Raw genomic sequence first — 16,261 nt, 5'->3', positions numbered from 1 at the left:
TCATAAGTGTACTTGTTTACCTATATTAATAAAGTTATTTTGGCTTTGACTTCAAGTATTCAATTTCATCATTTGATTCTACAGATCTAATCATTACAATAATAATAATCATGCGGTGGCGCTACAACCCTATATGGGTCTTTTCTTCGATCGAATTTTTCGATCGAAGAAAACTACTAAGCTACTAAACTACTAACTACTAACTACTAACTACTAACTACTAAGATTATTAGAGAATTTCATTAATTGTAATACAATTACTTATCATTGTTATCGTTATTATATATTTTTGTTATTAATGGCTTCGAATCTCTTCGAATCAACCGTGGTAGGGACAAGAAAAAGATAGCGGGAAAAATGTGACGCATAACCAAAAAAATGTGGCGGTATTTTTTTTTCCAATGTCGATAAAGAAGTTTCACTTCAAAATTCTCACAGTATCAGCAATTTAATTGCGCATATAGACGAAAATTCCGAAAACAGCCGTGACTCGAACGCTATGCACCAATGGATCTGTTCACCAATCTCAGAGTTGATTGTCAATAAGCCAAGCCATACAAAAGCCATTAGGCCAACACTGCTTTTATTATTAACTCCGCAGGCTTTATAAATGGATGTAATTAATTGACCGACAACATTAGTTCCTGCTCAGTTTGACCATCGAATCAATTCTTTATTAATACACTAATATGTACGCCTGTTATAATAACAATGTTAATTTCTATCTAAATTCTATCGGTTCACCGCTCACATAAAAGTGACGAAACGGGGGTAAATATAGTTTCGCGAATGCCTCTAAAACCCTATGAGGGTTACAACAATAGATTTCTTCCCTTCTTTGAGATTTCGCTCAAAGTTACCCCACCCCGACTTATCGAATTGAACTAACTTGTTCCCTTACAACCCGTATGGGTCTTTGTCGTTACGCCCTACCGTTTCCATTAGCAGGAGAAGTTCTATATTGCTCCTATTTGCTCTAACAAAACGGTTGATAGGGTGGAATCTCGGCGAATGAACAAAAATGTATGTTACTAAAAACTAAAACTAAAACTGTAAAATTATTGTAATAATTTTAATTTAATTTTTTATTCAAATAAAAACATACGGCTTAATACTTCAAAACCGAATCGGTTATATATTTGTTAAAAATTCATATCGGAGTATTTTTTTTTATAAAATAGGGGGCAAACGGGCAGGAGGCTCACCTGATGTTAAGTGATACCGCCGCCCATGGAAACTCTTAATGCCAGAGGGCTCGCGAGTGCGTTGCCGGCCTTTTACCTAACCTTAAGTCGAATTGGTTCGGAAATACTTCATCTTGCAGCTTGTTCCACATAGGGGTGGTGCGCGGCAAAAATTGCCTTGAAAATCACTCAGTCGTGAACGTGATACGGGTGGAATTTTGTATTCTGCCTCGACGTCCGATGAGGAAACTCATCTTATTTGTAAAACCTCCAGACGAATACAAATTTGACTGCATTGAATTTCACTAATTAACGTCATTGTTGCTTGAATTAATTAGAGTTACGGTTTTTGTTATTTATTTATTGGACAGGAAACAAACGGTTCACACCTGCAACGACAGCCTAGCGTGCGTTGCCTTGATTCTCGTTAAGCGTAAGACTACGTTATTATTCCACCCCAAACCGCTGATCTGAGAAAAGGTTGTAACCTTTAAAGTTTCATTTTCATCTCGCACGTCACCTGCAGAGCGTCGTTTCGAGGGTGAAACAATAGGGCTTTTTGCCCTTTTTCTAACAATAGCCACATGGGTGGGCCCAGAGTAGCATACATATTTATAACACCTCAATACTTGGAAAGACATTACGGTGCACAAGCAAGTGCCTCATGACTTCCGTTTTTGAAATAGATTGACGTCTTTCTCGGTAGCTGCATCTATAAATATTTGAATTTCGAAAACATTGCATGGCCGTCGTTCAGTGTTTGTCGTTTTTTCGAGTCTTGTTATTGATGGATTGCATACATCTGTTACACCCTAGACTAATCGACTTAAGAACTTTTTAAACACATAGAAACTGTCACTGTAACAGAAACAATTTGACAGAATTGAACGACTAATGTCCTTTTAGAAATGAACGTACCTGTACCAGTAATGATAAAATAAATAACAATTCATATAACATACCAAAAATGAGAAATGTATGTACAATTGGTTGCTTTTTGCAGTAACTTTAGAGGAATTTCATGAATTTCGGTTAGAATTTCGTTGCTCGGAGCAGATTTAGTCCGAACATTCAAAGGCATTGGATTAAACAACCCTTTAATTTTCAAATCTGTGAGTTGTTTAAACATTTAGCCTCGTTTTATGTATAAGATAGGTCTGAATAGGTTCAAACCTATGACTTTAAATTGGATGAAGTAATTTTCTTTAGAAGTCGCCAGAAAATATTAGCAACACTTACAACTCAACAACGGAACTCTCAACTTACAGGTGGAAAAGCCCACCAGGACTTTTTCCTACATATTGCACAGGAGCTGACAAGATTAATCAAATTCGTGGAGAATATGGACAGAAAAATGCTCAAGATGATGATGTATTTATTCTTTAAGGACTTTGAAAAAATTATAGTAAGCAAATCAACACCGGACTTGACACTCTCGGACACTTCGCTTGTTCGCTCTCCGCGCACTGCTGCTATCAAGGCCTGAATAGATCTTTCCCGTACCGCCCTGTTTTAGCAGGTCACGAACCGAAGGGGGCATATGCCGAAGGGGGCGGGCCGAACGGACCTAAGCACACTCCTCGCTAGGGGTATAAACGAAGCCTAATTGTTAGTGCTATGTAATGTATGTTAATTCGGGGCTTCTGCAAGCTCAGCAAGACAATGCACCAAAAATATAAAAGTTCAGTAAAGTTCGATGCACTATCGCAGCCATTTTATGTATTTAGGTTAGCAAGGATAGCCTAATCAGGTTTGATACAGCTTGAATTATTCAAGAGACAGCTTATTGAATATGTTCACTGGAACTTGGAATATAAATATTAACTTTATATTCTCGGTAATAGAGGTTACAGGAAAGTATAGATATATGGAAAGCTTGATAATTTATAATAGATTAATTTTCTGTTTCGATGAGAAGAGACTGATATGATACTGGACTACTTATGAAATTGACATAAACAGTTACTCTAGATTAAATGTTACAATACTTATGCATATATATTGGGCTAGATATTTTTCTATATAACAGGAGGCTCACCTCATGTTAAGTAATTTCGCATATTCTGCCATACAATGGCGCGCAAATTTGTCTTTTAAATAAGTTTTACATTTTACATTATTAGTCGTATTAAAATTGGTCAATTCTTATATTATTTGTATCGTACATATCATATCAAATGTTATTCAATTTATATCAACTACAGTGTTTCACGCAAATAATCATTTATTGGCTATTACATTTTTTCCATAAGTTTTTCCATTCTATTCCATTTTTAAAGACTCTAGTCGGAAGATTTTTAATTGCCATAAGGCTCACAAGAGCTTTGCCATTTTTTAAGAAATACTTCAGCGGGCACCTTAAAAGTCTCACAGTTTTGTAACGACGGACATCGAGGTGATACGGATGGTATTTCATATTGTGCCTTGACATCGGATGATGAAACTATCTATCTATTTCTATATATGGTTTATGACAAGTAATGTTCATGGTTGAAGTCCAATATTTAATGAATCATGTATTATGAGCTAATGTTCATAACATATCACATCAAATGACATATATAATACACTTTATATTTAGATATCTGTTTAAATGTATCGTATTTCTGTCTACACAGAGTCAGACCGTTATTGACATTTCTAATTTTTACATATTTTTTTCTTTTTAAGTAGGTTTAATTTTTTTTTACTGATATTTCGTGTTGATAATTTTTATAATTTATTTCCGCACTTTTAAACTACTTTACTTCAATTTAGTTAGGATTATCTTGTAGCTTAATAACGAAAAGGCCGCCTGCACTATGTAATCTGCTGTAAGTTATTATTAGGCCAATAGAGTATTTATGAATAAATGGATTTTTAAAGTACAAACAAATAAGTTTATATATTAAATCTAACTGTTCCTAGCAATGATTATTCTGACAGTTATAATCTTTATTAAAATTTCAAAATCAATTTCAAATTCCAAGGAATTACCTTATTTTATGAAATTTTTTGCAACTCAAACTTGAAAATTATGCAGAATTTCATTTTAATTGCAAAATTTGATTAATCATCTTTTCAGCATTGTCATTAATTACTGAAGCCACTGTGGTGTTACTTAACGTTATTTTTCAAGGTTACGAGTTAGGGCTCATACATTTCTTAATAACTGTTAAAATTAAGTGAAATAAAAAAGTAACATATTCTTCTAGGTAACATTGAAACTTATGATCAATAAATAGAGTGTAATGTGATTTCTTTGTATTGATATGCCATTCATAAAAATTATGCTATTTTCCACTAAAGACGCTTGAAAAAACTAATTTCTCTAAACACCAAGATAATATTAACATTATCGCAGTATTGCACTATCTCTTTAATGATGGCCTTTCCAGCGACTTTTAAGGTTCCTCGAACAATAAAATGACTCAATTAAGGAAAAAATACAGGATTATAACAATGAAACGACCTGCAAATAGGTTGCTCTTTGAAATCCATCACGCGTATGGACAATTTTATGAGGCCGTCAAAATGGCACGTCCATTTTGTTTCAGCCATTGTTGCTAGTGAATTTTCGCTGTTTTTTTTCGGGCAGGAGGCTCATCTAATGTTAAGCGATACCGCCGCCCACGGACTCACATTGCCAGAAGGCTTGCAAGTGCGTTGCCGGCATTTAAAAAATTGACACGCTCTTGAAGGACCCTAAGTTTATCGTAGTTTATGATATTTTTATAGATTTTATCATCGTTACCTTTATACAAATAACATTAATCATTATTCGGGGAAGAGATCAAATTAATTTTGAATACCGGGTGTTATTATCAAGGTGGTTCATAAATTATTGATGCAACGATGAGGGACCATTGCATAAACATACCGAATAGATTGTTTAATCACAAAGACATGGGTTATGGGCAAAGTGTAAAATATAGAAAAATTTATTACCACAAGACCTGCCATAAAGCACAACATAACTGAATTTTCATAACTGAACTTCTTAATCGACTATTTACATGTTTTAAATGCATAATTGATGATAGTATTGTCTTTTGTTAACATGCTTTTACACATTAAGAAAACACTTTTTAAACGGATTGAAGCTATGTATTATTATTATAAACTTATACTTATTTACATAATTTTAAATTTAATTTTTGCCGACGTTCATTTAAACTACACTATTAATATTTCTAGAGAGTAACCGTATAATATATATAAATATAATAATTGTAAAATACATATATACCCTATATTGTAGAGGACGCCGCCACTATAATAAAAAACAAATGCCGGAGCCCACGAACATAGGCTCCACCATCACGTGAATGTCGAGGCTATTCAACTCCTTGACACCATGAGGGCCATGAGTCTAAACAGGACAAACCATTTGAACTAGTAAATTAGTGTTAGTACACGTTAGTATTAATGTGTGTCCAATAACACTACATACAGACTGTATGTACTGTTCTTATGTTAAATATCCTTAGTTATTAGTAAATTAGGTTAAGACTTGAAATTACTTATTAGTATTGTTTTTTGTTAACATAGCTTTTACACATTAAGAAAACACTTTTTAAACGGATTGAACATAATAATAATTTTTTGTACATAATATTATTATTTTTTACATAATTATAATTTTATAATAATAATACATAGCTTCAATCCGTTTAAAAAGCGTTTTCTTAATTACTTATTAGTCTTAAGTTTGGCTAGATTGTAATGTTTCATAATGTATTAGTAAAGACACATGTCTAAAAACAAATATATAGACATATATATATATATACCCTCTGGAAGGTCTTAAGTACACATATAATAGCCGCAATTGAAAGTTACGAAGGTAGAATATTACGTAACCAAACGCGTATGAAACTTTTAATGACGCTCTAAACGTAATAAAGTTAGTAAGGCGGGGTACTACAACTTTTGAAGTTTAATATTCGCTTTTACCTCGAAATAACTAATCACACTGTGTTTGTAGTCTGTAACTAGTTAATGCCAGTGGTCAGCCTTTTGTAGTTGGAGCAAAGCAACAATTATTACGCTGAACAAACACAAAACATTTTCGTTTCGCTAGGAATCCAGCCAGAGGGGGAGATACATTTAATCAAATTTAGTCAATTAGTGGTGCAACGAATACGAATATTATATCTCGAAGATCTCACACGTATACCAATTTATAACTAAACGCAGCCCAGATTACGGTTTGGCTGTGCACCTTCTATCCGAACGCACCTTTAAAAATAGAAATGAAGTCGACGCGTATCTAAAACAACACAATCTCCCACCAAAACTGGCCCAACAATATTTTTCATTAAAGACTACTGTCGCCGCACAAAGATTATTTTCGACCGGTGGGAATGTACAAACGGGAAAGGCTAATGCCTGAGAAGTTGACGAATGTTGTGCTTTATAAACAAAAGTTATTCAGTAATTAATTTCAGTTATAAATATCTTAATAAATCAAGAATAATGTGTATTATTCTTGATTCATTGCCTTGTTGAATGATTCGTATTCGTTGCACTACAATAAATTAACTTTAAAAATGTCTATAGTTAGTCAAAAATTCAAATTCTATGTAAATGTGTAAAGATATAATTGTTATAATTCGATATAAGAAAGCATATTATCATAGAATCACAGATTCTAAGAGTTAACGACCGCCCCAGCGACGAAACGAATATTCCCATTAACTCAATTGTGATCGTATTTCGGCCAATATATGTCAAGCTAATCTGTTATTTAGGTGAATCCATGAATCACGGTTTATCTTAATGAATTGGCAAATGCAAGTGATTGGTTGTGCCAAGTCGTAATACTATAATTACGCACAAATCTACCGGGCCTACTTCTATTACTAGACAATTATTTCTGACAGCTAAGCGGAGAAAACGGTGTTTGTAACATATAAAACGGCGCTGCAAGCAACGAACTGTCATCGCCCAGAATTCGAACGAGGTATCGCGACCATAATTATTTTTTACGATTTCGCTCAGAGCAAGTATTTGTCATGTCTGGAAAGATCGAGTGAAGCCTGCAAGGAATTTTATTTAATACTGTGTTGATATGAAATAAATAAGGCCTTAGTGTCCTCAGATTACCTGAAACATCTTAGGGCGTTTTGTACTAAGTCGACATAAATGACTTGAACTTCGAAAATGATTGATAAAAAAAAATTAGTTTCACTTTTACGCTAAATTACGATAAACTTTAATAGAAATATGAGACCAGGCATTCGTTTTATTATATCCAAAGCAGCTATTAAAAAATTTATCGTAGCCATATTTTCTTATGATGTTATCATTCCTTCTTCCGTTACCTTATGAGTTACGATGTCATTAACATTTTATACATTGTTTATTCTGTATTGATAAATCTTTTACAGTGTTAGTCCATAAGAAACAAACTTTAATATACTGCAGTTATAGTTTTTTTCACCACTTCATAATCAATACTATATCTATAGTATATGTTACAAGCTATAATTTTCTTAAATAAAGGACGACAATTATGGTAAACATTAAAATTAAAATATAAAAAAACAGCGGATTAGCTAAAACAACAAAAGTGTAAAATAAAAATATCGTTTAAAACAAATGCTCCGATCGGAGTTATTATATTGATAAAATACATAATAATTACACTTGCTTATTGTCTGTGGCATTAATATTGATCTTGCAAAAATCCATGTTTTCACATGGCGAGTCATGACGCTTGTTCCCATGTCGGAATACCAACAAAACTATTTAACAGCAGAAAATCAAACAAAGAATGTTGTATATCATAACTATACCATTATAAGCATTTTTCGTTAAATATACCAATTCGAAATTGATATTCATAGTTAAGACAGGACAACGTCTGTCAAGTCCGCTAGTCTATGTATACTTTAAACATATGCACGATAAGCAGCTAATATCATATCATGGTTACCAGTTTCCCTTAGTCGTTTTAACGCATAAACGAAAAAAAGTAAGTTATTGAAACGTATTTTTAAAATAATTTCAATATACCCTACATTATAAAAATCTATAAATAGTGATTGTATCTATAAGTCATATATTATAATATGTATGAATATTCAAAATAGGAATTGCGAGAATTTCTTGGAGATAAAATCTAAAAGTACGCCATTAAGCGTTCCGATGTTCGCAATTCAAATATAATGTTACCATATTGGATAAATCTTTTATAGGTTCCACTTTCTGGTTACCATAACCAGCGCTTGCCAAGATTCCTCCTCTTATTAATAGAGAGGCCTGAATATAATTATTTACGCCTTTGATCTCACCGCGATTTAATTATATTTCGACTAAGATATTATAATACACAACGTTCTTTAATAATAAAATCGCTACTTCCGTTTATCGCATTTTAATATTCAAACTCTCCATCGTTTTTACACCTTTAAAATATTATTCACAGAAAACGTGAATTCAGACCCAATTTCTGTATTATTTGCTTAAACAAGCGCGCGCGTGTTTGTCTTGTTATCTTCCACTTCTGGCAGTGTAATAAATGCAATATTTTTATTGGGTGTTAATTACCGAATAAAGAATGTTGAAATTTATTTTCTAAGGAATCTTTAAAGGACTGTGAATGATACTCAGTGTTCTTGACTGGAAAGACGAACGATTCAAAAACGCCATTTTGGTATTCAGTCTGTTGAGGCACGGAAGAGACTATAATCCAATTATGTATTACAATTAGGATAATAGTATATATAGATAATAAATAAAAAATAAATCAATGGCGCTACAACCTTTTTAGGTTTGGGCCTCAGATTTCTGTATCTGTTTCATGATCATTTTATAATCGAATAGGCAAGTAGGTGATCAGCCTTCTGTGCCTGACACTCGCCGTCGACTTTTTGGATGTAAGGCTAGTCGGTTTCTTCACCGTTGGAGCTCATGTGAAATGCGCACATAGAAAGAAAATCTATTGGAGCACAGCCGGGCATCGAACCTACGACCTCAGAGATGAGAGTCGCTCGCTGTAGCCACTAGGCCAACACTGCTCTACATACATAATAGTGTAATATAATCTCAATTTGACACACTTTACTCTGGATAAAGATAATATCTACCAATTCTTATCTCAGAACTGAAATCTTATCTTTCTTATCATAAACTATCGCTACCGTTTTGTAGTTCCGTTAATTTTCATAACCACTTATTACTACTTTCTAAATAAGACCTGATATTAAATTACTCAAAGAGAATATTCGCTTAAATTTAAATTAAATTTCAAAACGAATTCCAAAAGTAATAAACCAAACGATAAAAAAAGTAAAACAATTTTTCGTTACTTCATTTTGCATTCGCTGGCGATTTGGAGTGCTATATAATGTGATCGTCAGCCATTCCACTGCATGGAGTCCTGATTTACACCGCATCCCATATCGCCCTCGCTTTATGTCGCACTCGTTTACGTTAAACGCGATTGCGGTAGCGGACTCCAGTAGCTTTAATCAAATTTGCGAATATTCTGGCATTATGGGCACAGAAGCGGTTTCACTTAACATTTAGTCAGCCTTGTAGGGTCTCTACCCTAAGTGGGTTTCTGTTTAAATAAAAAAAAACTAGCAAAAATATTTTTCTCAACTTATGAATAATAATTAAATCAAAAGCTGGTACAATTTCAGGTTGTTATATATAACTAGGGACCTTTTAGTCATGCCACCACCATTATGTGGAATCAGCTGTCAACTGATGTGAAATATTTCCGAACCAACTCGACCTAGGTTCCTTCAAGAACAGATCGTACCAATTCTTAAAAGGCTGAAACACCGTCTAACTAAGTATCCATGTCACTCAACATCAGGTGTCCATTAACCTCCTGCTTGTTTGCTCACTGTTCTATAAATGAAATAATAATTAATCGATTAGCAAATATACGCTTATAGCGTATGACCTATTAAATCGCCTTCACTCATGTTCGCGAACAAGCACTTACACCGGCCATAACGTCCCTTTATTGTAAACGTGTTCGAAGTGGGATTTATTTGTTTCACTCCAGACTGATACGTCTGCATGGAATATACGGTCGAGGCGTTTATGAGGATGCATTTCGGGTAGTTAAATGTTTCTTCCCGTATTCCACTTCGAAACAAAGTTGGAATCTGTTTAACTTTCAAGCTATCTTTTTTTTGTAAATCTACGTGCTTCAAGGTACTTTTGTAATACGTCAATTTAACAGCTTCTTTGCTTTAACGTAACCAAATATTTTACAACTGAGGACATGTATCGCTCATTTGTTTCAGTCTATCGACATAGGGGTTTTACCTAAATTTCCAGTACGACTGGTTCCCTACGCTCTGCATGCAACGCCTTTCTTCCACCCTCACCAGGTCATCTGTCCAGCTAGGAGGAAGCCGTCAAACGACGACTTGATCCTCGGTCTGCATTCCAGGAAATACATATTATCAAAAAGTCTGTTATGCCTCCCCTTAGTAGATAAATACTAATTAAAAATGTTAAACTCCAACCAGAAAAATATCTCAAGCCCTAATAACACTTTTTGTGCATTTGCAACATTATCCGTGCTTTTTATTCAGGAAACGTCTGTAGCCGTGATTTACGCAAGACGTTTACACCCCAGTCTAGACAGGGCACTAAACCCAGACTAGTTAGAAGAATAATCTACATTTAAGGTGTAAATCACCAAGACATATAAATTCTACCTTTAATGGAGTTGTTACCTACCAACGTACCTACACTTTGTTGTTCCTTCTTAACCAGTTCATACATTTCCATACGCATATGACAGCGGATGCACCAATACGAACGGTTCGATGGCCATTGTAATGAAATTTTGTGACAGTAAATAGTAAGCCCTGAGTACCTATATCCTTGACTAGCACTTAATTAAGAAAATGGCCAAAATTGTCATTCGTAGTATAGGGAAAGAATATATATAGGTACAATGAGAAATTACTTTAACGAATGCTCTGCCTTTAAATACAAGTACAAAAACTTAACCATACGCACAAATTTAGTTAATAAAATCTAATCATGTTCAAGTGTGTCTAAACTAGCGTGATAACCACAGCGAAACAAAATAATCAAATGTGGCGATTGACCGTGTCAAAAATTTATTTATATACAACGTTTTATAAAATAAAAATATTTATAATGAACATAAATGTATCATACTTACAAGTTTGAATATTAAGTTTGTATATAATCAACATATATGAGATGCTGTTTCCAAACATGAATAATAAACTAAAGAGACTTTGGGTACCTGAGCCAGCGGAGTATGTAATTTATCTAAAGTTAATTCAAAGATAGAGTATCTACAGTTTCTAATAAATAACTACGATTTAGGCTCTATGTCGACAGTAAGTGTACGATCCAAGGCTGTAAATTTTGCTGTACACTTTCTCTCCTATAAAATAAATATAATAGTAAAAAAATCTATAATTCATTTAGAATTTTTGTATACGACAAAAAAAGACTCTAAATAGAACAAACACACAATAAACAAGAGCTGACGGAACTCTTCGCCACGAATTTAAATCGCAAAGTATTTAGTTTTACAAGATGGAAGTAAAATAAAAATAAATCAGTGGCGATACAATCTCTTATAGGTCTGGGTCTCAGGTATATCATTTGTCAAAGGCAAGGCAAGTAGGTGATTAGCCTCCTGTGATGATACACGCTATCGACTTTTGTCGATGTTTCCCTTACCGTCCGTGCGACTGTTAAATCCGGACATAGAAAGAAAATCCATTGGCGCACAGCCGGGGATCATACCTACGACATAGGGATGAGAGTCGCACGCTGAAGCCACAAGGCCAACACTTTTCTTCTTCCAAGATGGAAGGAAGTGCAACCATTACAATATAATTACGTTAAAAATAATCTACTTAAGATAATTCATTTTGACTTACTTGTGTGCGATGCCGTTCCGGACGGCGTAACAGGAACTCTTTAAAGCTGAAACAAATAAAAAAAAACTCATAAAACTATATAACTTTGAATAATGTTTGGCGATATTTAAGTGGCTATCAGCACGCAAATCTGTAATCAAGGCTCGATTGACATTCAAACTCGTACTATAAGATCATTAATATTACAAAAACTTGGAGTTAATCAGTGCCGCCCGATTTGACGACAAAATTCTCACGTTAACTTTTCACTATGAAAAGAGGCGGAAAATAAGTTTGTAAATTAATGTTAATAATGTTTTGTAACAAATTTATACAAAACAATTATATACAAAAACCAATTACACAAAAATATAGCCAAAGATGGAAGAAATAATATCTACAAAAGCGAAAAAACAATAAAAAATTTCAATACTAGAAACTAAGTAATACCTAATTTAGCTGTGTTGTGGTGAAAAACATATATATCTATATACAAACGTATATATATATATATATACATACGTACATACCGTACGTGAAGGTGTGTATGTGGAGTATGCTCAAGATGCAGTAGATATGGCGCTAATATAAGTTTTTAGTCTTAATTAAGAAGTAAGATGTAACAAACATACAAAACAAAAAAACATTTTTTTCGTATTTTTTAGTCCCTCACGTTAAATTTACCTTATGTACACGACACGTTTTTCTCATGTGTGCCTTATCATACAACACAGAGATTCCAAAAGGGCCCAGGTTCGACTTCAGGCAAAATAGTTGTATGTGATTTGATCTGTGGGATTACAGCATGACACTGTTCATGGTTTTGGTGCAGCCAAATCAGCTGCCTTGAACCATTTCAATACACATATTCAAACATGTGCAGTATGATTGCTCTCCCTTGTGTTTAATCACGCAACAAAAAATATATATAACCAAAAAGAAAACTGATATGAAGACAAAGAAAAACGAGGACTCCCATTGCAACTACAATTTCTTTAAAAATGTTTTTGATACGGTAACAATAAGTGAACTACATCTCGTCTTCCTGGAATCTGAGGCAGTCCTGACCCACTTTGGGACGTGCAATTGTGAAAAGCTTCATTCAATAAACTTTGCGGACTTTAGCGACGACACAATGGTTACGTTTAAAATATTTTATCAAGCAGAAATACGTTCTACGTTACACGAATATTGTATGTATTGTTCGTAATAATAATTTCAAGTACATGTTTACAGGACTCGTAAAATTTTCTTGGATCCCAATTTGATTATACTACTTTTCGAAGCACTTGTGCTAATATTCGCAAGTATATGTAGCATACACTTTCCGACAAGTTATTTCAAAACTTAGTCATATCGGGATAACATTGATTTGAATTGCAAATTCCACAACCCAGACCAAACTTTCCAAAATTGGTTTGGTAGTTAATAGAATAAAATAAAAATACTCGAATATAGGCTGCATTCAAGTACTACATAATCAGAAATACATTCAAACTCAAAATAACTTTATTCATATACGTAAAAAAGTACACCTACATTTAGGCATGAAGAACTGATACTCTCCGGCACTCCTTTTAATCGCCAAGTTTTGAGTCGTACAAATTTTTGAATTGGAGCAAATCAATCCCAAGGATTAGGATCATTTAAATAATCGTCAAATTTATAAAAATCTTGATTGATTAATTTGCCTTTAACTAGAGTTTTCAATTTATTCAGTGATAATTCTCTAATTTAATTTGGGAGTTTGTTGTAAAAACTAATATTTCTATTTGAGGAGTAGTTTATCTTCTGGAGCCTGATTAGTCGTTTGCTTAGATTAGTTCTGTTTCGGCTATTATATTGGTGAAAGTCACCATTTGTTTTAAAATCCTTTATATTTTGTTTTACATACAACAAGGCTTCATAAATATATTGACCAGATAGTGTCATGTTTAACATTAGTACACTCACTAACACTCCTGCGACGGAGTGAAAGCCTCCTCCAAAATCTTCCATTTTTTCCACTTGTCGCTCATCATCATCACCATTTTCCAAACTTTCCCCACTATCCCTATTATTCCATTTTCCCAGATTTCAGATGGTCATCCTTTCTTTTCATCTCACAGTTTACTATGAAGCTCATCGTATATTGATTGAACCAATATTGAGACAGCAAAATTTCTTGCCAAATATCCATCAAACCAAACATATTTCAAGTAAATCGATACATTTTACATACACTTTTAGAGTCTATTAAAACCATTGAAAATAGTCCACTGCATCTTGCCGAGAGCTCCATCCATATATTTTATACCTATTGAAAACCACATGTACTGCAATTCCCATCCACGTTCTTTCATTAATTCAAACTTTTCCAATTCCTTTTGGCTCGAGTCTGAATATTTAAGTTGCAAATGGTGAAATCCAATGAAACAAGCGTTTGAAGAATTCATAATTATATTTTGGGGAGTTTTTTATTAATAATAATCTATTAAACATTAGTTACCGTTAGTTCATGGAAAAAAATTATACGTTGGATATTTTTTCGGGCGAAAAAAAATAATTAAACGCAACATATCTTTGCTACTTATATGCTGTGACCCTGTTAGGAAAAGGGTGGTTAACATAAATATTTGTGTGAGAAATCGAACCTTGATTTTTAAGCTGTGCGGTAATCTCTAGGACGTGAGCAAACTTTGTAATATTTTTCCATCCTAATAATCTCATATTCTTAAAATATTCTGTAATAATCCAAAAAGTTCCTACGTAAACTTTTTAAGTATAAATACAATAATTTATACAAAAGTAGCTGCAAGTTTATTCAACACTTGATGAGTCACTGTTTGCTTACACTTAGCGGGACTTACTCATCTCAAGCAAGAGCTAAAAATACACTTAACCTCGGTTCTTACAACGTAAAATCCTTTTATGGGTTTTAAGATATATGTATATGACATATAGTATTTATATTATATAGTTGTATGCCCTAAACAGTTGAAGTCATAAACTTACACCATCTTGCAATTTTCATTGAAGTTAAACCACAAAGTTTTAAGAGACTTTCAATTACTTTATTTCATTATGAGGTTTGTAAAAAATTCAATTATGTTTAAATAAAAAGTTACTCAACTTTACGTACTAATCCATATATTATAACTAGGTAGGTAGGTTGTCCGTTAGGACTGACGCGATGATTCATCGTCATCATTCATGGATGTAGGTATCGCTCCTTATGCGATTAGCACCGGCAAGTATCTTGAATCATGACAATCTATTTTTTTACGTCCAACTTGGAACACGTATTGTTTCGACACCTTCACAACTCCATCCCACCATCACCAAGGAGCTGACCCAGTGTCATTAAATGTGTACAGGATACAAATGATGATTAATTAAAAATTTAGAAATATGATTCACAGAGTACTATTAGAAGAATAATAATAACAATATTTTTTTATAAATTAGGAGCCAAATGTGTGTCCGGCGGAGGATAATATCGACCTTAGTATTTTATTGTCCCATCTCTCGATGAAAAACGCTGACTTAACACAAAATAATTAAATGCCGGCTATATCTTATATGCCATATGACTTAGACCACTATAAAGTTTAATACAGTGCCTCATGCTTTTCTTGGCCGACAAGAGCATCGCTGTCATGGATATTAGTATTGCCAGTAAAAAAAATAACCATTTTAAGGGGCATAATTTGAAGTCATTCAGGCTAACTTTAAAAATATTGAAATGTCTTAATAAAACAATGTATCTATCTAGAAAATACAGTTCTGCGCTTAAATAAATGTAACACAACTTAGGAACAACTGATATGAAATATTTTATTACCTGTACTATTAATATAATATCTTTTAAGATACCTAGCCATCAGAACCGTTCGATAATGAAAACTTTGCCATAGTAATTAATAATGCAAGGAATAATTATAATTACATTTTAGTTTAATTTTTATTAGATGTTGGTAGATGGTAAAATTACGTTAAATAGAAATTTGTCTGAAATTTCAAAATGGCGACGGAGGCACCAATTTCAGCCGTGTACATACACATCCGTAAATAACTGCCAATCATAGAATATGTCATAATTAAATTAGATAAAGCATAAACCATTTGAACCAATATTATTAACTAAACCACTTTACTTAAATAGGATGAAAAACCATTAATTCCGTACAAGTTTAAACAACAATACTTCCAATAACATTTTAATTGGTCGTAAATCGA

The 16,261-nt window shown here is 33.3% G+C and overlaps 1 protein-coding gene across 4 annotated transcripts in view; it reads right to left on the bottom strand.

The window, feature by feature from the left end:
* LOC123712721 (dystroglycan 1) overlaps positions 1–16,261 on the bottom strand; it is an 88,656-nt gene that overhangs the window by 25,519 nt on the left and 46,876 nt on the right. For all 4 annotated transcript variants that reach the window (XM_045665941.1, XM_045665940.1, XM_045665943.1 and 1 more), the window contains one exon: positions 12,065–12,110. The gene's annotated coding sequence lies outside the window, so the exon portion shown is untranslated. The remainder of the gene's footprint in view (positions 1–12,064; positions 12,111–16,261) is intronic.

The sequence above is a fragment of the Pieris brassicae genome, chromosome 8, assembly GCF_905147105.1.
Source record: "Pieris brassicae chromosome 8, ilPieBrab1.1, whole genome shotgun sequence".
NCBI lineage: Eukaryota > Metazoa > Arthropoda > Insecta > Lepidoptera > Pieridae > Pieris > Pieris brassicae.
The sequence above is the reverse complement of the archived record's forward strand: the minus strand, read 5'-3'. Positions and strand labels throughout refer to the sequence as shown.